This window comes from Cervus elaphus, chromosome 19, assembly GCF_910594005.1.
Source record: "Cervus elaphus chromosome 19, mCerEla1.1, whole genome shotgun sequence".
NCBI lineage: Eukaryota > Metazoa > Chordata > Mammalia > Artiodactyla > Cervidae > Cervus > Cervus elaphus.
In genome coordinates this window covers 26,395,001-26,422,970 of record NC_057833.1, presented here as the reverse complement: position 1 = coordinate 26,422,970, position 27,970 = coordinate 26,395,001, and the positions used below count along the sequence as shown (strand labels likewise).

General features: G+C 36.1%; 1 protein-coding gene and 1 pseudogene across 7 annotated transcripts in view; one reads left to right on the top strand and one right to left on the bottom strand.

The window, feature by feature from the left end:
* NLGN1 (neuroligin 1) overlaps positions 1 to 27,970 on the bottom strand; it is an 894,249-nt gene that overhangs the window by 512,500 nt on the left and 353,779 nt on the right. The gene's annotated exons all lie outside the window — the stretch shown is intronic.
* On the top strand, positions 41 to 667 carry LOC122675929 (annotated as a pseudogene). Its single transcript, XR_006335370.1, has one exon. The product of XR_006335370.1 is annotated as a peptidyl-prolyl cis-trans isomerase A-like (transcript).

Below are 27,970 nucleotides of genomic sequence, written 5' to 3'. Positions count from 1 at the left end.
GCAGATGCTGCCACCCCGGAGCCTCCCGTGCTATCTAGCCATGGTCAACCCCATCGTGTTCTTTGACATCACTGTCAACAGCGAGCCCTTGGACCATGTCTCTTTCAAGCTGTTTGCAGACAAAGTTCCAAAGACAGCAGGATGGTGACTTCACGCGCCATAATGGTGCTGGTGGCAAGTTCATCTATGGTGAGAAATTTGAAGATGGGTATTTCATCCTGAAGCATACAGGTCCTGGAATCTTGTCCATGGCAAATGCAGGCCCCAACACAAACAGTTCCCAGTTTTTCATCTGCTCTGCCAAGATTGAGTGGTTGGATGGCAAGCATGCGGTCTTTGGCAAGGTGAAAGAGGGCGTGAATACTGTGGAAGCCATGGAGCGCTTTGGGTCCAGGAATGGCAAGACCGGCAAGAAGACCACCATTGCTGACTGTGGACAAATCTAATAAATTTGACTTGTGTTTTACTTAACCACGAGACCATTCCTTCTGTAGCCCAGGAGAGCACCCCTTCACCTCCATCTGCTTGAAATATCCTATAATCTTTGTGCTCTTGCTACAGTTCTTTGGGTTCCATATTTTCCTTATCCCCCTCCAAGTTTAGCTGGATTGCAAAGTTAAATTTATGATTATGAAATAAAAACTAAACAATAAAAAAAAAAAAAAAAGAGCAAGAGTAGCTAGGGCTAATGCACAGCCAAATAGGCCAATGAAATAGTGAAATGTTCTGTTGTTCAGTCACCAGTTGTGTCTGACTCTTTGTGACCTCATGGACTGCAGCATGCCAGGCCTCCTTGTCCCACACCATCTCCCAGAGTTTACCCAAGTTCATGTTCATTGCAGAGGTGATGCCATCCAGCCATCTCATCTTCTGAAGCCCTCTTCTCCTTCTGCCATTGATCTTTCCCAGCATCAGGGACTTTTCCAACGAGTTGTCATGTGGATTAGATGACCAAAATACTGGTGCTTCACCTTTAGCATCAGTCCTTCCAGTGAATATTCAGGGTTGATCTCCCTTAAGATTGACTGGTTTGATCTCCTTGCTGTTCAAGGAACTTTCAGGAGTGTTCTCCAGCACCACAGATGGAAGACATCAATTCTTGGCCGTTCTGACTTTTTCGTGGTCCAGAAAATGCTCTGTACAGGTCAGCAAATTACTGGTTGTCCAGAAACCCCTACTCTAGCACCTCAGATGCTTTAGCTCTAGCCCCTTCCCCAGATGTCCTCAGTGTAGCAGATTTAATAAATCTACTAAAGGATCGATGCCTGGCACAGCAGGGGGCTCCCAGCACCAAGAGACATCGCTATATAGGCTGATAGTCTTTCCGACTAGACAATTTATATTTTAAATATTACCTCTGGACTAACCTGAAAGACATTTCTAAACCCAGAAGCCTATGACTCTAAAGTATATTTCCTAAAATATATAGTAATACTTTTTGGTATTGTGAATGTGTTTAGATAGATATGCATGTATGTGTATGTTTAGTTGTTGTTTGCTGTTTAGTTGCTAAGTTATGTCCAACTCTGCAATCCCGTGGCCCGTAGCCCACCAGGCTCCTCTATCCATGGGGATCTCCAGACAAGAATAGAGTAGTGGGTTGCCATTTCCTTCACCATGGGATCTTCCAGGACCAGAGATCGAACTAGCGTCTCCTGCATTGGCAGGCAGATTCTTTACCATAAGCCACCAAGAACTCTGTATATATAGGATTAGAGACAGACAAACACACACCCACACTGACTTCAAATACTGACTCCTTCATGTGCCAATTGTGTAACTTGGGACATGTGTTTTAACTTCATAGATTCTTAGCAGCCCAATGCCAATCCTCCTTAAATATTGTTGTAATAATTAAGGTACCTAGGAAATGGCTTAACATAGAGAAGTTTGGTTAAATTTTTGCTTGTCTTTCACCTCTCTCCTATCCATTGACTCAAAACAAACTCTTTAATATGCACACACATACACACACACACACACTTCCTATCATAACATGTTCTAAATAAAAAGGACTTAGAATTAGGTCATTCCCACTCAGTCATCGACCAGCTATGAGACTTTTGCAATGTTCTTATGCTCTGTATTACTCAAGCATCTTTAAATATCAAGTTGGAAAATGCCAACAGAACAGAATAGAATCCAGTAAGACTATGTTAAAGTACTTCTTCACCCAAGAACAATTTCCCTGTTATCTACACATAGCTCCATATTTTGACAATGACAATATGGCAGAAATAGCTTTCTGGATGATCTTGTGTCTAACAAATAATGGATTTTCATATATTTTTAACAGTTAGGCTAAGCCAAGCAGTGCAGCATACTGATTGAAGTAGAGGTTCTAGAACTCAGCTACCTAGTTCAAATCCTGCCTTGGCTAATTACAAGTTCTGTGATCTTAATTTCTCTATTTCTTCATATCTTGGTTTGTAAAATAAGGACATTAATAATGACAGCTACCTATGAAGTTGTTATAACTACTAGTCAAAAATATCAAATTGCTTATTTGATACAATGTAAATAGTGAAAGTCACTCAGTCGTGTCTGACTCTTGTGACCGCCATGGACTGTAGCCCGCCAGGTTCCTCTGTCCATGGGATTCTCCAGGCAAGAATACTGGAGTGAGTGGCCTTTTCCTTCTCCAGGGGATCTTCCCGATCTAGGAATAGAACCCATGTCTCCTTTTTTGCAGGCAGATTCAATAGGCAACCAAAATACTAGCTATTGTAGTGAAGTAGGTGGTATTATCTTTAGTTAATAGTTTAGGAAACAGAAATTAGTGAACTTGTTCAAGAAAACTGATACTATGTTAACTACTCCACATGGTTGATCACACTGACACCTCACAACTATCCCAAATCCCATGATTATTATTATTCTCTTAACAGGTGAGTTGGAGAGGGAGTCTAGGGAATAGAAAACTAACAAATTAGCCCAGTATCTTTTTCTGTAAACAGGGAGCTAGGATGTGGAGCCAGATCTGTATTATTCTGAAATTCATACCATCAGGACTATTCTGTGCCCTCACAGAATATCACAAAAATGTTTTAAAAATTGCATTCAGGGAGATCAATAGAATAGCAGTTAAAATCCAAGAGAATCTCAATGAGATGGATATATATATATGTGAAATCTGAGACTCCCTTCTCACTCTGCTTCTAACCTATTACACGGTATAGACGCATCGAAATGATGAAGAAAACAGTAAATGAAACAATTACAAATGTGGTAGGAGGAAAGAGAAACAAGACTGTATACAGAGGATTAAAAAAATAAAGACGTGTGAGTACTGTGATCCGCAGAAGGAAGGAGTCCCATTCTAACAGAGACATTGAGTATGCAGGAAACTAGCTTTATACAAGCAAGGCAGCCTGGAAGAAGTCAGGAAGCATGATCTATTTAGATGGAGAACATCACATTTGAACCAAATCTGTTACTTTTGTCTCAGGGCTATGGACCCCACAGGCACGTTAGAGCCTAGATGATGAAGCCATGAGCAATTGCTCTCACAGTACCCAAAGGCCTTATAGGCATGAGACGGTTCACCTGCCAGGATCTTAGTCAAAGAGCCCAAATTAGTAACAAAAGAACCAGGTTCTAGGTTGAATTCCACCATTTAATCTATGTGACATTGTTCAAGTTATTTCACATCTCTAAACCTCCCTTGCTTTAGCTGTAGAAAGGAAAAGACAATGCCTTCTATCCATCTCAGGAGATTATTGTAGAATCAAATAAGATGATGTTTATGAACATATTGCAAAAGGCTTTTCTCATGTAACATAGGAACCTTGTATTATGTAATTATTAGTAAGTGAAGCGTAAATCGTGGGGATTACCAATTGCAACGGTCACAGTTATGACACAAAGAACTGGCTGCATCACATATTCAAAAGAAAAGTATCTGTATGATCTTAAAGAAAAAATCCATATATACTTAAGACAATTATTAAAATTAAAATCCACTTGCATCCTTACATGTCTATAAAGAACAAGTTTTGGAATCAAATTTCCTGTTGCTGCATTCTGGCTCCACTGTCCTACCTGTTGTCAGACTTTAAGCAAGTTACTTGAAAACCCTGGCCCTTGATTAATCCATCTGTTCATTGGGAATAGAAATATTATGAAGCTCATATATTAAACATGGTAATAGGGCTTCCCTGGTGGTCCACTGGTTAAAAATCTGCCTTGCAATGCAAGGGACATCAGTTCAATCCCTGGTTCAGGAAGATCCCACATGCTGCAGGGCAACTGAGCCCATGGGCCACAAGTAACGAGCCTGCCCTCTAGACACCGCAGGCAGCAACTACTGAGCCCAACAGGCCACAACTGCCGAAGCCTGCGCAATGTGCCCTACAGCCCACGTTCTGCGGCAAGAGAAGCCGCCACAGTGGGAAGCCTGTGCACAAATGGAGGGTGGCCCCCCACTCGCTGCAACTAGAGAAAGCCCATGTACAGCAACGAAGACCCAGCTTGGCCAAAAATAAATAAATATATATATATATTTTAAGTGGTAATATATCTGGAACTTTTAAGCCAGTCTCTGGTACATTTTTAAGGACACACTAAATATTAAGAATTATTATTAAAACAGTAATTGAAACATTAAAAAACTAGATTAATTGATATTAGGGCAACTGCACAAGAAAATAAAATAGGTATTTTATGGTGTCCTTATAGAAGTAAACATTCCATGTGTATTTAATAAACTCATTACCCTGTTGATATCGAGCCATTATAGATTTGAAAATGATTACCAGCAAATGAAAATTAAAAAAAAAAAAACTTTCTTTTTTTGTCATTTTTGGCAAAATGTCAGGTCTGAATTTGCAGCATTATAAAAAAATACAGAAAATTTAAAAGCAAAATGTCATAACAATTCTTTATTTCCATTGTAATAATAACCATCAAGAAGAGAGTTGACAGGTTTGAGACAAGCTAGCATTTCTCATATTTTACCCAGTTAAGATGCCAAAAAAATTTTTGCAGTAAGGTTAAGAATGATATTCAGGATGAGATTATGCTTTTAAATGATTTGAACATTAAAATATTCTTGTTCATTCCATTATCATCTCAGACATTCTAGCTTTATTTTATAATGTGTAACATTTTTTAAAAGGTGAAATCACACCATAATAAGCAGTTGCTTAAGGGTAACCCCACTCAGAGTGAGCCTTTAAGACGCTCAGTTTAAGAATATCTATAATAGGAAGCATGACCAGTGAAAACTTGTATTCTATTTTGTGCATGAACTGTGTTTTGGGGAAACCCATGAGCAAAATTAAGGCATTTGATCTTCAAAATACAAACATGCCATCTTAAAAGAGGCTTATCTCTCAAGTATTTAATAGTTACTGGATTACAAGAATCAATGTGGGATAAGAGGCCCTATGCTTTATTGATTTCTCCTTCCACACATTTTCATTCTACCCTTTAAGCCATTAAAATGCCATAAATCAACCTACTTTTTGCAAGATAGTTCAAAATAATAATACTTATCAAAGATGGCATATTTAATACTTATATTTTGCTACTGGCAATCAAGAATGCCTTTGAAGAAAAAAAAACGTGCCCATATAAATGCTTTTACATTTAATCTCCAGTATTTTTACAATAAAAACAGAAAGCACATTTTTTTCAAATATGGAAATCACATTTGATTTTGTGAAATATTTCATATTTAGATAAACAGCCATGTCACGAATATCACAGAATTTTTATTTTAATATAGAAAACTGGATACAATTGTATTAAAATGTAAAGCAATAAAAAATATGTACTTGACTTCAGGCAAGAGATGTATTTCGAAACTTTGCACATGAATCAATGTTTGTAAGTTTTAGATACACTAAGAGAGGTTGCAGCGTTCCTGTGGTGAATTATTTGGATAAATAAATCCTGTTTACAAGAGAATAATCACTCCAATGTGTGTTTTTTAAGTTATCATCGCTATGTATTTCCCCTCTGAATAGGATTACATCTGTGTTTGGGTTCCCCAGGTGGCTCAGTGGGTAAAGAATCCGCCTGCAATGTAGGAGACACAGGAGATGTAGGTTTGATCCCTCGGTCGGGAAGATCCCCTGGAGGAGGGCAGTGGCTACCCACTTCAGTACTCTTTCATGGAGAATCCCATGGACAGAGGAGCCTGGAGGGCTACAGTCCATGGGGTTTCAAAGAGTCAGACATGACTGAAGTGACTGAGCACACACATCTGTATTTATCTAGTATCAAAACCCGGCTTTTCTTGGCTATGGTAAGAAACACTATCGAATGTTTTAATTGCATAGAATTAGAGTTCATTTACCCTTTGTGATTCACCTGAAGATTACTTTTCATTGAGAGCAAATGAATTTCAACATGATTTTGTTGAAATGGAGTAGAAATCTGTAGGCAACTAAATTGTTCCAGACATTCCTGATTAAGCAGATGGACAATGAAAAACCTCACAAGAGAGCAAGAACATAAAAAGACTAAAATGGTTCATCTTCTTAAAAAAGGAAGAAAGGAAACTGAATAGATAGATTCAGGATAATTTCAATGCACAATTCACACTTGGAAAACTTCCCCACATTGCCCTTTTTCTGCATTTGAACTTATCTTTCAGAATTAATGCCTATAAAAAATCAATACAGTTCAGTTCTCCAGACACTGCTTCTCCAACACGTTTGCATGAAAACACCTAAGGAGTTTATTAAAAATGACAATTCTTACCTCCCCTTTCTCCTGAGACTGGTCATGGTTCAGCCAAGAATCCAACAATTTAATGATGACTGAGGTCCATGGGCTAAAATTTGAGGAAAACTTGTGTTCTAGATTATTTTCCTATTTGGGGAATCTTGACTCTTTTTTTCTGTTTTGACCCTCAACTGGAGTAAATGAAAAGTTGTTCATATATATATTAAAACTGACCACACTGTGTACATGCTTGGCGAGGACACATATCAGCTGGAAATGCCTGTGTGACTGTAAACTCAACGCTAACAATACCTTCTCTCTGAGAAGACAATGCCCAGAAGAAACAAAGTTGCCCACTCCAAATAAAGTTGTGTTTTGTGGGAATATTTAAATAGATAGAAGGTAAATCTATCATATATGTAGATAAAAGCAATGCAAAAATATATGTGCCATTAAACATACTAAGTAGCTCTATTCCTTTGCCTTCATATTTATAAATCTACTAAAGAAATAATCTTTATCTCAAAGTATTTCACACCATACTTGTGTGAATAAATAAAATTTATTTGATTCTGACAAAATTTTTGATTCTTCGGGGTTCAGCTATCAGCAAGGATATCTATTTTACTATGGCACATAATGGAAGGAAAAAGGCTATGTAGGAAATCCTAAATTGGGAAAGGTCATTTTTAGACAATGAAACCAGTGTGAAGCAGTTCAGAACTTTCTTTTTTAGAATAATTAAGGAGTCTAACATAAGGAAGATGTGAAAATTGTCAAGAAATATCCAAGGGGGATAAACATCAAAAAGTGAGAGAAATTTACTCCCTAGAACATAATGAAATAAACAGAAGTATAAAAATGCAATAGGAACAGAGTACAGTGATCCAAGGTTGGTAGCACCATCTGTGGCCTGGGAAATGAGGAATTCTTGGCCTCTGTCTAGGGCAGGAGCCAGGGAAGCAAAGGGACTATTATTGTCTTAAGAACTAAAGTCTTATTCTCTTTGTCTACAGACTGTGGATATCTATGTCTCTCTCCCTGTTTATGTGTGTGTCTATCTTTGTGTGCATGGAAAGTTTATCTGCTTCTGTCTGTGTTATTTCTTTGTGCATGAGCACATGAGTTTTTCTGTCTAGTTAAACATGGGTTTCATTCTTCTGGAGTTACATGTTGCTCACTTTGCTTTATGTCTAAATGTCTCTGAATGTATGAGACTCTGGCCAATTATGTCTTGCTGTTTATTTGCATGCTTCACTCTGCCTCGTGCATCTCTCTGACCAGGCACCTGCTTTTTACCTATCTGTCATATGTATTTCTCTGTGTCTCCATTTATGAGTCTCTCTTGCTGCTTTTGAATGTCTTTGACACTCTGTGTCCCATTCTGTGTGTATGTTTTGTGTCTTTTCCTCTGTGAGCCTCCCCGCTGCATCTCACTGTATCTCCATAGTGGCTGTCTGAGTTTGTTTTAGATGGCATGCATATCTCGTTCTGCATTTTCCCCTCATGTATCTCCCTTTCTCTCTCTTTTTGTGCCTGTGGGTATGGTTTGTTTGCGAGTGTGTGTCTTTCTTTTGCTCCCATTTTTGTGTGCATCACTGAGTGGTTATCTCATTGTGTCCACTTTTCTCTGTCTCTCTGTTCAGCATGCCTGTCGGCAGAGTAGGCAGACAAGAGAAGCTCCCATGATACACACCCTCTCTCAGACCCAGTCTGTCAGTGAAAAGACTTAAGGAAATTATTTAGCCTTTTACTGCCTCTAAACAGAGCTACAGCTAACATATTCCATAGAGAGATGTTAATATTCATCTTCCTTACCTTTTCTAATACATCTGTTGACACTGAAGTTTTATACTTAGAATATCTATTCTGTGATCTAAATATCATTAAGCCCTATTTCCTCAAGAAGAAATCCATGTATAAAAGCAACTTTTTGTAAGATTGGTGTGAAAATTACAGATGTAAACATGTATAAAAGCAACTTTTTGGATTGGTGTGAAAATTACAGATGTAAACTTCTTAGCACACTACCTGCTACATAGTTGGTGCTCCATAAATTCTATTGCTACTTTCAGAGCATAAATTTTTGTTGAAAAGTTAAATTCCTCTAAGGAAAACTGCTATGGAATCAAATACTTTAAAGAGAAATTATGTCACACAATGTCTCTACTTTTTAAAAAACACAGAAGAACATTATAAAAGGGACCTTGTCAAAGAAATATTATGACAACTTTTTGGATGGAAAATATATTAGAAAACAGATTTCCATACTTCCAGTGATCCATGGGATTAATCAAGTAGCTCTAGATTATGCACATCCTTAGCTCAATTAAAATACAACCCAAATGACATCTAAAGCATGAGATAACCAATTGCATCCTGTTCGTGTGGAGCAGGTGAGGTCATTGGGCATAGGGAGACTGACTCAGTAACTTGCCCTAAGTTACAGGCCACAGTAAAAAAAAATGTGCTACCAAGACCCATTTCCTTCAGGTTTATACTCCATGACATTTATAATGCATTTTTCTGTATCTACTATGAATTTCAATTTTTTTTATTTATTGTATTCTGTAAATAGATATCCATTCACAAAGTTGAAAAATCAATCAATAAATATCTAAGTACATCGAAAATCCATGGTCCCATCTCATCTACCCCTAACTCCCTGCTCCTTCCTTTTATGTCCAGTCCTGTAGATAACTACTCTTTGGTTTTGTGTGTGTCGTTTCTGTATTCTTCATGCAAATTCAAGAAAATTATTTCTACAGACATGAATAATTATAAACTATATGTATTTTTACTATTTTTCACATAAAGGATAATATTCTAAATTAACTGTTTTGCTCCTTGCTCTTTTTACTTAATGATATATCTGAGAGATTTTTCTGTATTCGTAAATATAAAACTTCCTCATCTTTTTTTTTTTTTAATTTTTAATACTGGATAGTGATTTCAGGTTTTTTAAAAAAGAAATCTAATTAATTGTGAATACGTAAATCAAAAGGGGAAACCGAAGTGTGGTAACAAGATATAACACTATGGTTTGAGAAATTCCTATAACAATTTTCATTCATGGGTGGTAAGGAACAAGGCAAATGAAAGGAATGAGCTGAGCTTGGAGCACACGATAAAAGTTGCCAAGTCATACCTGTTCCCTTTTCTGTTCTCCAGGGGCTGTCTGAGGCATGGTGAAATACTTACAGTTATTTTACTATTTATTCCCCAAAGCAAAAGTCCATAAAATGTGAACTTTGATAAAATAGGAGCTGTTAGAAGGAACTGAACTTTTTGAAAATATGCAGTGCTCAGAACTACAATAGTGAGTTATCAGTTTACCAAGACATACACAAAGTTTTTTCAGTTTTGTACAATAAATTTTTAATGATTTCATAGTAAAACAAAGTTGCTGAGATTTGTCTTTAATTCCATTACCTTTACTACGTTACAGCTAATTTGGTTATCTATGTATTATGAGGGAATTAGCATTGGAATGACTATGAGCCTGTCAGGAACTTTGCTAGATGTTGTATGTACTTTATCCTACTTAGCATTTTCAGAGACCTATCTTCCCTAATTGTCACAAGGTTACACAACAAGATGCATGTCTGATTTGACTTACTCTTCTCTATCCATCCACAATTTACAGTAGACAAATATGACTAAAAGCTTGGAAAATTCTCCAACAGTAGGATTGCTTTTGTGGGGCTCACAGGACCCGCTGTAATAACAGTAACTAAGGGAGCAAGTGGAAGCAGGTTCATCCACTGTCTTGAGTATTGCCCAGTGAGATCTCAGCCTCCCCTTAAATCTCAGATCAAGTGAAGCATAATCAAATAAAATTGCCAGAAGTTATTTTTCCATGACTGAGGCACATAACACAGCCCACGTTTGAGCTATATAACTCTATTAAGAGCATGGGATGCTAAATCTACTTTACATTTAAAAGGGACTTCATCTTTTTTAAACATATATCGCTTCACTGTGTTCTCCTAATCACCTTGTACATCAAGGGCTGATGTTCTTGTTTTTAAAATACATCCATCTTATACATATAATCACAGAAACATTGTAAGTTAACTCCACCTGTCCAAAATCCCATCACTAAGTAGTGATGGCAACTATATTACCCATGTTTGATCCAATACCTTTCATGGAGATCAATCTAAACCATCTTCAGATTCAGAAATGACCAACTGCCCATGATAACAACATAATCATTGTCATTCCAAAAATGAAATGATAAAAAAAATGGCAACTAAAACATCCATCAAATCCATCCATCCATTAGCAGTGAACCAATTCAGTCTTAGGCATTTGTTAAAATAAATTAGATAGATCCATATGTTCTGATATTAAAATTATGTAACACATGATTAAGAAGAAAAGGTACATTTCAGAACAAAATGAACAGCATCACCTCATTTGTACAGAAAAAGAATTAAACTTACACATATTTATATGTACACAGAGATTCCCTGGAAGGATAACTAGAAACTGTTATACATTGTTTTCACTAGGGAGAAACTGGGCTTCCCTGGTAGCTCAGCTGGTAAAGAATCTGCCTGCAATGCAGGAGACCCCAGTTCGATTCCTAGGTCTGGAAGCTCCCCTGGAGAAGAGATAGGCTACCCACTCCAGTATTCTAGGCTTCCCTTGGGGCCTCCGTGGGTAAAAAATATGTCTACAACGTGGGAGACCAGGTTCAATCCCTGGGTTGGGAAAATCCCCTGGAGGAGGGCATGGCAACCCAATTCAGTATTCTTGCCTGGAGAATCCCCATGGGGAAATAAGCCTGGTGTGCTACAGTCCATGGGGTCTCAAAGAATCGTACATTACTGAGCGACTAAGAACAACAGAATAGGGAGTAAGTACACCATGTGATATGGGGAAATAGGTTAAATGTTTACTTTTTCACTTACACTCATCTCAATATTCCATTTTTATCATAAATATATATATGTACTTATCATTCAAAATATCATATGGTCATAATTTTTAACTGCTGTTACACTTGAGACAAATCAAATAAATACTCTAGGCATACCCTGAAATGTTTGCTTTCCTTAGATTACTTCTTGCTCTATGATGCTTGGACTTTATTTGTACCAAAATCTGTATTGACTCTTTGAATAAATGTTTGATTTCTCCAATTAATTATAATGTTGGAGAGGAGTTTAAACTACACAGGGATAAATGTGTTCAATTTTCATGTCATCAATAAAATGGCCACTCAGAATGACATTCTGGTTAGATGAACGAGACACACACTATTATCTTGATTACCACTGCACACGACATTGAAGGTACAGATGGGCAACTTAAAAGTATGTTTAAGAAACATTCTCTGAACCTTTAAAGTCTTCTAGTTATTTGAACTCACCATAGCAATTATTTCAGCAATAAACTACTGAATCTGATTTGAGACTGATATTTAGGACATAAATATAACATTTGAACCCATTTGTGATCCCAATAAGCACACACACACACACACACGTATGCATGTATTTCTATATCATACAGAGAGAAACATGTAAGAGTTGTTTTTATACTGTTAAACATATAAACCAAGTGCCAGCACTAGCAACTGTAGACTAATACCTTCCTTAACTCATATTATCATGTAGGGAAGTTAGAAGCATTGCAGCATGAATTAAGGACGAAGTGTCAACCTTAAGATTAAATAAGGACTTTTCAAAGAACAAATGATATATTCCATGGACAGCTGTCTAGAAAATGTGCAGCTTTTTATGCATACAATTTTTAAAGTCTGTTCATGTATTTTTTAATTCCCTGACTCACAGACCATACAGGTTAATGGACAGCACTTTTTGGCAAGCAAATAAATAAATAAAAATAACTGACAGAAAATTTTAAAATGTTAAAGGACATATTTCTCCTCTGTTGGTCCTATTTAGCATAGAATGTTAAAAGAATTTGTAAACAGAAGCATCAATTTGTGAACCCTTCACATAATCTTGTAAAAATAGTGGTTGATGAGAGAAAGCTAGTAAAATATTTTTCACTGTTTGACTACATATTCGGCTATTCATCCTTAAAGTCTGTTACCCGTTGCCTGGGACCCACACAGTCAGATCTGTAGCTGACAACTCTTCTCAAAATCTATTTAACTAAAATGCAATCAGTTTAATTTTATCATTTCTGTAACAGGCAGATTCATCTTAGGTTCTACAATAATTAGTTCAAACCACATTAACCATTCCTGCCATACTGCTTTCAGTTGACTTGATGCTTCTCTGGTTTCTGCAATATATTGTGAGCATCTGAAAGAAGGGGGTCATGTCAAATTCATCTTTATACCTTAAGTCACTGTCTAAATCTTGACACATTTTAGAACTCAGTAAAGGTTTGTTAAGTAAAGGAGAATAACAAATATTAAGGTAAATTACTTGAATCAAAGTAGCATTTCACCTAAACTGGATGACTTCTAAATAAAGAATCAAACAAATCTCTTCTACCTAAATAGTTACAGGTACCAATTGCTATTAGTTAAATTATAGCATTCACAATGTTTATTCTGAGTCTTTTCAGATACCTTATAGAAGAAGAAAATTTTTTTAAAAATTCAGTCTGTGTTCAATACAGTGTACTCAACTAAGAACAATCAAATAATATTTTCCAGAAACAAATAAAGTGTTAAAATGAAATTTTGAACTAATCTCTAATCAATGAGAATATCAAAATTTTCTAAATCTTACTGTTTCAACAACCCTAATTATTACCACAGATCATTGATGTAAAATTCATCAAGAAACTATCTCTTATTTATGAATATTATTATTTAAAATATTTGATATTTTATAAATAAAACATTAAATGTGATGCTAGCCTACTTATTTTAATTATTTGTTATACCAGGGACAGATTAGGTTTACAAATTAAATAGGATAATTTTATGATTATTTTTGCTATATAAGAATAATTTTATTATTATAAATGTTATTGGCTAAACTGTAATATGGCAAAATCTTCAAGCACTTTGATTATTACTTTTTATCTGTATTATCCTAAATTCTTTTCTTATAATGTATAATCTTAAATTCTACCTTTGTTCCTCTACTTAAAGAACATGAAGTAATTGAAGTTGCTTATTGAACAAACATCACCTGCCACTTAAAATTTATTATTGCCATCCATTTTTAGAGCACTGACTTCACTGTTAAGAAAGAGAAGACTGAGAGACAAAATACACTCAATAGTGATATAATATTTTTGACAAGAAATATGGAGGTTAAATACTGTCTTTGTATGACAACCTTAAGGCAGATAAACAAGAGGAAACATATATTAGTAGAGAATGATAGGAAAAATTATTTTTAGGAGCAATATGTTATATTATTCATATCTTCTTAGGGAAAAGATGGCAAGTTTATTGGCTCCCCTATGCCCTTATCTCTGCCAGAAAGAGCCATCTGTAAAAAGATGGAAACATTGGCACACAAAAAAATTCACTTCTGTTTCCTAAAATCATTGGCTAATAAAGTCTGGGGCATATTTTCCAAGGCCTAGTCTTTTCCATTTTTCTTATTTTTGAACAATCAGAGGGATACTGAGGTACTTCTTTTGGGCAACTTAAAGTCTAATTTCAAAATAAATAAGAGATTCATAAAACTAGAAAAAAATAGAGTGGACCCAAATGAATAATACTCATATTTATAAATATATGATCACAGGCCATAAAAAAAGGTGACCAAAAAGTAGGCAGTAAAGAAACTGTATGCTATTTTGAAATACACTTTTATAACCCCAGCTTCTATAATCAGGAATGGACTTTCAGGGACCAAGGATCAACTCTACCACCTTAATTGAAAAATGAATTTGATTAATGTTCATAGGATTATACCCCTTAGGAATGTACTATAACCACTAGAGCATTGATTGTTTAATAAAATGATCATTATCCTTATTAGTCACAAACACACTCGATTTTTCATTCATGAAATAGACACTTAGGAAAGTTGCATGAACTCTTTCAGACTAGCATGAAATTTGGAAAAGAGTGGTAAATGCTCTTCAAAACAAGTCATTGAATTTGTTTTGAATAATATGAATATTATTGACTCAACAAGTCATAATGACAAGATTCAATGACTCAACAAGTCATTGAGCATTGTTTTGAATGCTCTTCAAAATAAGTCAGTCAACATTTGAATGTTCAAGAGTAGATTCTACCACTTATTTATGAAGATTAACTCACAGAATACACAACACACTATTTTGGATACTTAAAGTACTATTTTATGGTTATAATAAAATCTAATAAAGCTACCCCTTGTTATCTATTATATTCTGGGCACTGGCAAAACATCCTTTCATGAATGAACTTATTAGTTCTACTCAACAACTCCATGAGGTAGATACTGTTATTATCCCCATTTCATGAATGTAACTTGTCCAAAACAATGAGTGGAGAACCTGAATGCAAGTTGTGTGACAGAGCCTGCAGTTTCAATCACTTGGGGTCCAAAAACACCACAGAGGTGACTGCAGCCATGAAATTAAGACACTTGCTCCCTGGAAGAGAAGGTATGACAAAACTAGACAGTGTATTAAAAAGCAGAGACATCACTTTGCTGACAAAGGTCCATAGAGTCAAAGCCATAGTTTTTCCAGTAGTCAAGTACAGATGTGAGAGTTGGACCATAAAGAAGACTGAGTGCCAAAGAATTGATGCTTCTGAACTGTGATGCCTGAGAAGACTCTTGAGTCCCTTGGACAGCAAGGAGATCAAACCAGTCAATCATAACAGAAATCAACCCTGAATACTCACTGGAAAAACTTTTGTTGAAGCTGAAGCACAAAAACTTTGGCTACCTGATGCAAAGAGCCAACTCATTGGAAAAGACCCTGATTCTGGGAAAGATTGAGGGCAAGAGGAGAAGGGAGCGACAAAGGATGAGATGGTTGGATGGTCTCATCAACTTAACGGACACTAGTTTGAGCAAACTCCCAGAGACAGTGAAGGACTGAGAGGCCTGGTGCGCTGCAGTCCATGGGATCACAAAAAGTCAGACATGACTGAGTGACTGAACAACCACAACACTGCTTACTTAATTATATAGATGCTCTAATTCGACTGAGTTTTATTTTTTAAAATTTGAATTCGTCAACACCCCTTTGTATGGTCTATGCTATTGGCTTGGATATAAAGATAATGGCAAAATTAAAGTCAGGGTCACAGGTTTGATTTGTGTTCAGTTGGTTGTGTTATGAAACACATTTCTACCAAAATCCATGTATCAAGCCTCCCTACATGAGTTCTTTTTCAATGAATCATAAGAAAAGATTGTAGAGGTTATTAGCATTTGCCAAGCATTGGCAAAAACAGTCACTCTTTTGGAGAATCACTTTAGAGTCATACATATTATTTTTGTGTATAGAAGAAAATAAGAATATAACAAGTCATTCATTCATATGGCTTCCACAGGAATTTGATTTATCATCAGAGTGTGATTAAATATGAGGAAGTTTCTTTTAATCATTTAATTAGTTTCCTTCTTTTACATTTAAAGTGCTGAAGTTTGATCAAGATGGTGAATTAGGAGGATGTGGTATTCACCTCCATCCATGAACACATCAAAAATACATCAATATGTGGAAAAAACCTACTGAAAACTAGCAGAAAGACTCCTGTACAACCAAGGCAATAAGAAAGATCCCCATGGAAGAGGGTAGCAAGTGAAAAAGAAAAAAAAAATGATCAGGTGGAACCTGTGCCCCATGAGGAGGCTCAGAGGAAAAGGAAGATTACATGGGCAGAGATCTAGCCTGGGAGTTAGCAGTTCAAGCCTTAAATTGGGCAGCCTAGTCCTGGGGTGTAAGATGGAAGATAAGCCCCCTTGGCTGTTTTGAGGGCCATCAGAACAAAAGGGAAGCCTGTTCTCAACTTGTGAGAAGTGTGTAAATGCTTGTATGCTCCCAATGTAGGGCAGAGAGGGTGAGGACCGCTCCAGTGGCTGACCGATTTCCCACAGTGAGCACAGCACAGGCTCCAGCCTGAACCAAGTAAGTGTCCCCGCTCTGCATACTTCACCTCACAATGCCACGTTGGAGCGAGGATTACCACAAATGGGAAGAGAGGTCAGCCCTTGGCCATGGGATGTGGAGGCAATTTGGGACCCTGGGAAGTGTCTGATCATAGGAGGAATGGCCACTGTTGGCACTTACACGGGTAGCATCATGGGTGGTCCTCATCGTTTGGAGGGGCTGGACTGTGACAGTCTGCACCCTGATCCATACTAAGAGCCAGCGGGGGCCCTGCCTGCTCCACAAAAGAGTGAGGGCAGCAGGGGCCAGAGGGAGCGATCAGCTCTAAAGAATAATGGAGACTCATCCAGTGGAAGCCATGGTCATTGCCAGCACGTTCACAGGCAGTGCACTGGAGGCACTGCCTCTGTCTGCGGCCGGCCCACTGCAGCCCACCCCATGAGGTAGGGACCTATGTAGACTCCTTTTGCTCCAATACTGTTTCTCCTTAGGGCAAGGATGCTGGTGCTAGGAGAGACAAGACCACAGATGCAAAGGGAAGAGAGGCAACATAGATCTGATTCTCACAACTGCTGCTCCGTCAGCTTGGTACGTGACTCCATCCCCAACATGGAGATGATGGCCACTGAGCGGGGGGAACACTGCCTCTTCTCATCAGATCCAGCTCTCTCACCACAGGCATGGCACAAACTCCTCCATAAGCACACCCCTTAAAAACCTCAATGGGTAGCTGTTCCATCTAAATTCATAGAGAAAGAGAAAGTTAAGCAAAATGAAATGACAGAGGAACTGGTCTCTCCTGAAAGAGAAAAATCCCTCAAAAACATAATACTATAGAAATATTTTACTATATAATGAACATAAAGCACTAGTGATAAGAATGCTAACTGAATTAGAAAAAGGAATAGATAAACAAAATGAGAATTTTTAACATGGAACTAGAAAATATAAAAAAGAACCTGTCAGACTGAAGAATACAATAAGCAAAATGAAAAACACACTAGAAAGAATGAACAGTAGACTAAGTGAAATAGAAGAATGCACAGGTGATCTAGAAGATAGAATAAAGGAAATCACCCAATTAGAACAGCAAAAAAAGAAAAAAAATTTAAATGAAAATAGTTTAAGAGATCTCTGAATAACTTCAAGTGTACCAACATTTGCATCATAGGATCATAGAAGGAGAAGGGGCGGGGGTTAAAAATAAATTTGACGAAATTACAGCTAATAATTCCCTAAATAGGAAGAAGAAAACAAATATCCCGGTAAAGGGAACACAGAGGGTCCAAAATAAGATGAATCCAACCACACCCCCATTGAGACATATCATAATTAAGATGGCAAAAATTACAGTTGAAGACAGAATTGTAGAGTCAGCAAGAGAAAAACAAAGAGTAATATATAAGGGAACTCCCATAAGACTATCAGCTGACTTTTCCTAGAAACTTTGTAAGCCATAAAGGAGTGGTATGATATATTCAAAGTGCTAAAAACCACATTTAATGGTAACATGGTAACAGACTGGGTAAAAAATCAAGAATGGCCAGGATTAAAAAACAAAAAAACCAGGATGTTCATGTGAATGTTTTCTTTCTTAGACAAGATCAAGAACAAAATTATTCCAAAGTGAGCTTCTAGAGCATCAGTCAAAAACTTGCAAAGGAGATGACAAAATAGCTGGCTTGTGATTCCTAACACAATACTGATTATATGGGAAAATGATTTACATGTAGACACATTTTCCTTCCCCTCCCCATGGAGGAGAGAAGATGAAAGCTTTGTCTCTCTTCCTATTCCATATGAGTAGCTTCAAAGAGTACACTTGAAGACCTTGGTAGGCATGCCTTGGAGTTCACCGTGCACAGTAGGAAAAAAGGTACAAGCAAACACTGACTGAAATGAGTTATTTCAGGGGGGCAGAACGTTGTACAGTAAATACCCCACATATGCGTGAGGTCCATTCCAAGAGTGTGTTCATTAGTCCATTTCTTTTTCCAAGTCCAACAAAGTTAGCCTAGATACCCAACTAAAAAAAAATTGGCTATATAAGATTATATTATAATAGGGTTATAATACTTTTCACACAAATAATACATAAAAAACAAATTCCAAAAAAGAAAACATCCTAGAGTACAGTACCTTGAAACGTACGGTAGGATATAATACAACAGGCTGGCATCCAGTGAACAGGCAAGAAGAGTTACTGACGGGAGGAGGGAGGAGAGATGGGAGAAGGCAGAGCTGAAGGAATGTCAGGAGTAGGAGACGGAGGGCAAACTGCAATTTCACTCACGCCTGATACTGATGGCACAGGTTCTGGCTCCTTGCTGGATTCAATTCTTTCTACCCTCAAGAAAAGATCTAGTGATGTCTGGGTAGCAGATTTTATTTCTCATCACAGACGACACGGTAGCACTGTATTACATTCTGACCAGCTACGGCAACCTTCATTTACTGGTCTACATTCGGGTTTTGTGACTCAAAAACTAACAGTACCTCCTCAGATAAAGACAATCCTCTGGCCTTTTCATGTTTTGTGAATCTTTTCCATTCTTCACTTATTTCTTCTTCCTCTTGTCACTCCACTCCCTCAAATATATTCACTTTGGTTTCCATCGTTATCACTTGGCGCTTCTTAGCAGTACCAGCTACATCACGGCTGCTTTTATACTTGCTTCTGGACATCCTGGGCTTGAAATAAAGATACTGTGCTACTCTACTCTATGCAGCACTAGACAGTAAAATATATACAAAATCACAACCACCTGTAGGGATGCATGCATGTGCCAATGCATGCCTGATATGGGAACTAACATGATTGGAAACACAAATGCACTATGTCGGATCTGTAACTGCCCTTGTACTGATAGAAGAGCAAAGGTGAATACTTCCAGGAAAGTGAATATGGAATTCATGGTGTAAATGCTGACCTGGAATCATTAAAAAAGAAAGTTTAACCAACCAGAGTTTTGCCAGAGAAAACAGCTTTTTCAGGAGGAGGTCAAAGTGATGCCCTTGGATACAAAATTAAGGGGAATTATAATCTGACAAAAGGAAGGAAATAGTGGCTGAAAGAGTCAGGCAGCCTGCAAAAGAACAAAAGAACACACTTAGTGAGTGAGAAGAAGGATCAGAGTCACAGAGGAGCAGGAATGGGAAGAGCTTAAAAGCAAAACACGCCAGCGTCTGTTTCAGGCTTCTGATGTGAAGCAGTTTCAAGTTGCGGGAGAAGTTTAACATTGACTAAAATGTGGGATTTTCACAATTACAATGGTCTGGGTCTTTTTTTTTTTGGTAATCTAAGTGTAACCTATCACAAATTTCCTCTGAGGGAAAGAAAATGGTCCACCAAGTGAATTAAAAGGCACAATAGGAAAAAAGAAGTTACTTTATGACTGTCATGTAATGAGTCATTATTTCCATCACTGATTCTACTCAAAACAGAGAAATTTTTATGCCAAAAATAGGGGAAAAAAGATGTAAATATAGGAAAAGAAACAACATTTTCAAAATCTATAAGAAATACTAACATTTACATAGATGATTTAAGAACCAATGTCAAACTATGGCAAGTCCAATAGGTCTGACACACAAAAATCAAAAGCTTTCAAATATAAAAATAATGAGCAACCAAAAAATATTGTAGAGAAAACTGTCCATTCATAATAGTAACAAAAAATATGTTAAATTAAAAAAATTTTCAATGCATTATAGATTAAGTTGTTAACTTACCAAGAGTACAAAAGACCCAAAAAATGAAAAGAAAAAAGGTATAGAATGATACATATGTTTTGTTTAAATACATGTAAAATATTCTTGCAAAATTTTTGAGCAGGCATGTAAATATACAGGAAATGATGGCAGATATACTGATTACAGCAGTTGTTTCTGAGAATGGAAGAGAGATTGGATAAGACTGTGTGGATCACAACAAACTGGAAAATTCTTAAAGAGATGGGAATACCAGATCACCTGACCCACCTCCTGAGAAACCTGTATGCAGGTCAAGAAGCAACAGTTAGAACCAGATATGGAACAATGGACTGGTTCCAAATAAAGAAAGGAATACATCAAGACTGTATATTGTCACACTGCTTATTTAACTTATATACAGAGTACATCTTGAGAAAAGTCAGGCTGGATGAAGCACAACTTGGAATCAAGACTGCCAGGAGAAATATCAATAACCTCAGATATGCAGATGACATCACACTTTTGGCAGAAAGTAAAGAGAAACTAGAGAAACTCTTGATGAGGCTGAAAGAGGAGAGTGAAAAAACTGGCTTAAAATGCAACATTCAAAAACCTAAGATCATGGCATTCAGTTCCATCACTTCATGGCAAATGAACAATGGAAACAATGATAGACTTAATTTTCTTGGGCTCCAAAAACACTTTGGATGCTGACTGTAGTCTTAAAATTAAAAAATGCTTGCTCCTTAAAGCTATGACAAACCTAGACAGCATGTTAAAAAACAGAGACATTACTTTGCTGACAAAGATCTCCATAGTCAAAGCTATGGTTTTTCCAGTAGTCATGTATGGATGTGAGAGTTAGACTGTAAAGAAGGCTGAGCGCTAGAATTGATGCTTTTCAACTGTGGTGTTGGAGAAGATTCTTGAGAGTCCCTTGGACTGCAAGGAGATAAAACTAGTCAATCCTAAAGGAAATCAACCCTGAATATTCACTGGAAATGCTGATGCTAAAGCTGAAGCTCCAATACTTTGGCCACCTGATATGAAGAGCCGACTTATTGGAAAAGATGCTGGGAGGAGAAGGGGACCACAGAGGATGAGATGGTTGGATGGTATCACCAACTCAACAGACATGAGTTTGAACAAACTCCAGGAGATGGTGAAGGACAGGGAAGCCTGGTGTGCTATAGTCCATGGGGTCACAAAGAGTCAGACACAACTGAGAGACTGAACACCAACAACCACAGTATAATTATGTTTTTTTCTATTAATTATAACTCTGAAAAGCTAAAATCAAATAAAGGAAAGAGATTATATAGTTCTGAATGTATTGACTTATAAAGAAATAAATGAATTTAAACATTTGAGAAACTTGATTTTAAGTATATCTGAGAAGCACAATGATTATAATTTTGTTATATTCATTTCTCATAATCTTTTTTAGAAAGAATATCTTCTATAATTTTTTTACTCAAGCTTGAGAAAAATTTTGGGTTTTCCTTCATTATAATAAAAAGTATTTATTCAAGTTAAACAAAAGAAACCTTTCTACTGTACATTATTTAAGGTAAGAATAAATTAGTCAAAACTTTAACATCTACAAAATGGAAAACAAATGTATCAATAATCTTTTAAATCTCTTCTCCCTTTAAATAACTGAAACACATATTTATGTTTCTAATAAAAATGTACCATGGACTTTGCTCTGTATGTGGTCAATAGTAATGATCTGATATAATTTTAAAAAATAAAATTACACTTTACTACTTTTTGGTTAAATTCAGGACTAAAATGACTACAAGTTAATTATAACATGTTAAAGTTTTAATGCATAGCTATCTCAAGATGGGTATATAAATATACCTGAATGTATATATTTATCTAGAATTATAGTATTTTAATTTGTTTCCCCATATTCTTCCTCAAAGGATTTTCATTCTTACAATATAGCATGTATAAAATAAGTTTAACATATATCAAAATTTATTTTTTAATTTAAATCAGGTGTAAACATTCTAACTATAAAGTCTAATGTTACCATATGTTAACAATATTAAGTTCTGGAGAATAAATTAGTACTGATTATTTCAAATTCTAGAGTCTTATTAAAGGTTCAATAAATATTTGAAAGAGATGAATGCATACATGAATGAAACACAAATTACCCATTTATTAGCTTTTATTTTTAAAATAGAAACAACCTACAGATTCAAAGATATCCCTATCAAAATTCCAATGGCATTTCTCAAAGAAATAGAACAAAAAAATTATAAAAATTTTATGGAACCACAAAAGACCCTTTACAGTCAAAGCAATCTTGAGAAAGAACAAAGCAGAAGGTATCATGCTCTGTGGTTTCAAACTATACAACAAAGTCATAGCAATCAAAACAGTATGGTACTCATAGAAAAACTGACACATTTATCAATGGAATGGAATAAAGAGACCAAAGATAAATCCAGGCATTAATGGTCAGTTAATCTACAACAAAGGAATTCAAGAATATACAGTGGGGAAAGGACAATTTCTTCAATAAATGGTGTTGGGAAAACTGGAGAGCTACATGCAAAAGAATGAAGCTGAACCACTTTCTTGCACCATAAAAAATAAGCTCAAAATGAATTACATATTTAAACATGAGACATGAAACCATAAGACTCCTAGAAGTAAATATAGGCAGTATGCTTTTTAACATAAATCTTAGCAATAATTTTTGGATATGTCTTTTTAGGCAAATGCAACCACAGAAAAAATAAATAGAAATATATCCATCAGCCACGGTAAGGTAGTCATCAAGAAAATGAAAAGGTAGCCATTAATGGAAAAAGATACTTGCAAACCATATGTTAATAGGAGATTCATATCCAAAAGAGAGAAAGAACATATACAACTCAGTATAAGAAAGCATGCACTCTATTAAATAAATGGACCAGAGGACCTAAACAGAAATTTTTCCAATAAAATATGCAGATGACCAACAGGTATATGAAAAAAGTGCTCTGTATCCTAATTATCAGCATCACCTACTCAATGGACGTGAATCTGAGTAAACTCCAGGAGACAGTGAAGCACAGGGAAGCCTGGAGTGCTGCAGTCCATGGAGTCGCAAAGAATCAGACACAACTTAGTGACTGAACAACAAAATCACAAATTATCAAGGAAATGCTAATCAAAATCACACTTGGATACCACTTCATACCTGTTAGAATGGCTATTACCAAAACAACAAAAATGAAAAGAACTGGTGAGTTGTAAAGAAAAGATACCCCTGGTATACTATTGATAGGAATGTAACTTGGTGTATTCACTGTGGAAAACAATGTGGAGGTGCCTCAAAAATTAAAAACAGAACCACCATATGATCTAGCAATTCTACTTCTGGGTATTTATCCAAAGAAAATGAAAATACTAAATCAAAAAACCCAAAAAAACAAAAACAAAAAACAATATATGCACCCCTATTCTCATTGTAGCATTATTTACAATAGTCAGGATAGGTATGCAACCAAAGTGTCCATCAATAGATGAGATGAATGGATAAAGAAGACTTAGAGGTGAAGTAAGTGAAGTAAGTCAGACAAAGAGAAATACTATAGGATTTTACTTATATGTTGAACTAAAAAACAAAACAAATGAACAAATAAAACCAGAACAGATTCATAGATACAGAGAATAACCTGGTGGTTTCCAGAAGGGAGAGGAGCTGAGATAAGTTAAATAGGTGAAGGGGATTAAGAGGTATAAAATTCCTGTGATAAGTAACAATAAAATAACATACAGTATAAGGGATATAGTTAATAATACTGTAGTAACTTTCTATGTGACAGATGGTAACTATGTTTGAAGTGAAGTGAAAGTTGCTCAGACGTGTCCAACTTTTTGCAACCCCATGGACTGTAGCCCGCCAGAATCCTCTGTCCATAGGATTCTCCAGACAAGAATACTGGAGTGGGTTGTCATCTCCTCCATGGGATCTTCCTGACCCAGGGATGGAACCCGGGTCGCCTGCATTACAGGCAGATTCTTTACCATCTTGGCCACCCTTACGGTGATCATTTTTTAATGTGTAAAAGTATTAAATTAAAATGTGGTACACCTGAACTAATATGATATTATATGTCAATTATAGCTCAATAAAAATTAAAATAAAAAAATTAGTAAGTTTACCATTGCTTTTCAGTCAAGAAAATTACTTCCTCTACACTTTTCTAGAATTATGATTTCCTCAATGTGCTCAAATACCCTAATCATCACATCTGCATTTACGCTTATAGATTTGTTTTTAAATGATGGCATATGATTGCAAAATTAAGATGAGTCACAAGGATAATGAAGTTCTTCATTCCCTATTCAGTTTAGAAGAACCTACTATGCACAAAATTGTGCTAAACATCCCCCATATGCCTACAGATCTCATCATATTATGGGAAGATAGACTTGTAGACAATTTTAAAATCAGGATGTTTGAAATGCGTGATAACAGCAAACCACTATGGGTAGGGAAAAAGGGGAAGGAGAATCAATTTTTCTGTGCAGTCTTAGTGAAGGCTTCTTTGTGGAAGTGCATTTGAGGTGAAAACTGAAAAAACAGAGGGCTTTTGAGGGGTGACAGACAGGAGCAAGACCACTACAAGCTGAGGAATCAGCTTGAGCAAAGGAGTGAAAAAATGATTTTTACTTTGTAACCTGAGTGAACTCCAAGTTCAGTTCCAAACTGTTATGTTTTTGGCAGCATGTTTTCCAGTTTACTTGACTATAAAGACATCTATAAAGATGGTATAGAAGTGGCAAAATAACAACAATAGCAAACTTTTTCAACAATTTTATGGAGTGCTTATCATGTTTGTTGCATCACATTCAGTATCTTATTAAATACGCTAAAAGTCGTATATGGGAGGAACAATGCCATTCCTATTTTGCAGTTGAGGAAACGTAGAGAGAAAGGGCAATTAATTTGTCTTAGGCTGTATTTCTTACAATTGGTGGACTAGAATTGTGATTCAAGTGTCTCTTGCTCTAAATGGTGTTTTCTTCATCATTACACCCTACCTTCTCTCAAGGGAATTAGGAGTCCATGAGAACTAACACCAGACTAGAATTTTACATATACTATAGTAAATATTGGTTTAATATTGAACCAAAATAAATGTAAAATATCAGAGGGTAACAATGAGGTAATGAAAATATTTATATATCACTCTATAGCTTAAAAAACTTTTAAAAACTATTAATTTTAGAAAAAGCAAAGGACAGAAGACAATTCATTTGTACCCTACACTTTAGATCAACCACCAATCATCTATGCACAAAGCTTTATTTTTTTTTATGCACACAGCTTTAATTTTTCAAATGTTTTATCTGTGTAATTATCTTATTAAATTTCATTATTTCTAAATAAACTGAACACCCGGAATAAGAGTAAGCTTTCTCAATTTTGTCACAGCATCAGGCCTTTTCCTGGCATTTTCAGCTAATAAATGGATGATGGCTATATAAGCAAATGTTCTTCATCTGCAAAATAAAAATTTGCTCTAGGTCTCGAGGTTCTGACATTTTTCTGAAAGTCCAGGAAAAGAACATAACTTGCAAACTTTGCTGCACCTCTGGAACATAGTAGAACCTAGGGACCTCCATTAACTGCCTTGAGCTGTGAAAAGTACAGATTTTGCATGCATAAAATGTAAACAAAGAATACTGATATTCTTCTCGAGTCCTGTAAGGGACATACCACTTTTTATCAATGGGGTGAGTGGTGTGAGGAAGAACGTAACAGAAGCCAACTAACTGAACTCTTGGGTAGTTCAAATCATAACTCTAACAAGATGCTCTTGTCCATTTATTCGCTGGCAGTTGACTGAAGGAAGTTAAATACATGAACTCAACCTTTGACTCTTCTTTCCATTCAGGGTCTCTCTTACCAGCCTAACGCTTATCTCCAAACCTGCATTTTGTGTCCCCGGCACCAGGTAGATCTTCGCAAATGATTCTTCAGACACAGACTCACCTCTCAAAGAGCTAAGCACCTAGAAAGACAGACAGCTTCCACACACACACACTCACACACACACACACACACACGAGTTGCCAAGGGAGCACATGCTGAAAAGTTCAGAAGGGTTTTCTGAACTGAAAGTTGGGTTATGAGAAGGAGCTAGACTGGCAGGGAATATACGACACTAGTATGTATGTTTGGGGAGAATGTTGAGACGTGAAGCACAGATCAGGAAGCCTAATGGTTTAGTTACTTGAACGTGTACTATAACCCAAGTAAAGGTGGAAGATGAGGAATGGGTCAGGTTACAGCTCCCCTGGTAAATCATGCTAACTAGCTTGGTTTTTCTCCTGGAAGAAATAGCTAATATCACTGAAAGATATTGGCAGGGTTTCATGGTAAATACTATACTGATAGCTATGAAAAAGATGGATCAGTGGAGGAAAGATCACTATTAATGCTGAAAAATCACCATTAATCATTATAACCAAAACTATGCCTCCTGATTCAGACTCTTTGGGCCATGATGAGTCTCAAATAAAGTAATCTCCACCCAGGTCAATTGCTTTTGAATGAAAAAAATAATTTAGCACTTGTGACTGGCTATTACATGCATTTGATAAGTAAAAGGATGAAAATTAAATAAAACATAAATGTATTTAGATGGAAATAACTTTTAATAGATAGTACTAGGAAGAGATAATTAAAAGGTAGCCTTGAAGAAATACTTGACATATGTAATATGTAAAGTGTAAGCTGATGAATGGCGACCATTCCAAGAGTTTGAACACCTTTGAAAGAACATAAGAACATAAACCTTTGAAAAAACATAAGTTTGAACACCTTACGCTTGAGATGAAGATCTTCTCTAGATCCTAAGAAGCAAATCTGCACAGGATTGTTTACTAGGATTGGGGAGGGGGCTATTCATTCATTAAAAAACTGCTTAGTGCATGAATTGTCGCAGCCATTTTTCTCTCACACCCTGTTGAACCATCTTGAGTAACTGACAATTCATGAATAAACTCATTCTTTATCAAATAAGAAGAGCCTCACAAAGAACATCTTTGCTCTCACATTGCAGGAACTAGATATTTTCTAAAGGATCAGTGAAGTACTATACTCTGAACAATAACTCTAATCTTTCTCTCTCTCTCTTTTTTTTGTTTTTGGTAAAACTCGGGTATTGGAAAATCAAATTGTTTTGGGCTACCTAATTTCCATTTCTTATATATATATATTTTTTTTTCTAAATGTTTCATGAATACATATGAATTTGAGACAGAACTTCAGCTAGGAAAAAACTAGAAGTCAATGCAGGAACTTATTTCTGAGAAATAACTATACTTAGGTAATACTGAGGTGAACAGAGAAACTTAAACAGAAGGAAAATTTAAATATTTAAAGGAACCTTAAAAATTACAATTTAAATTACAAAATAATATTATTCAAAAGCAGAAAGTAAAATGATTAGGGATGCAATTGTATCAAATATGAAGATCTTTTTAATGACTGGACTTTGACAAATGATTTATCTAGTTTCTATATTTTGAAACTATCATAATTTGGAAAAAAAAGAAAATTTAAAACATATACAATCAG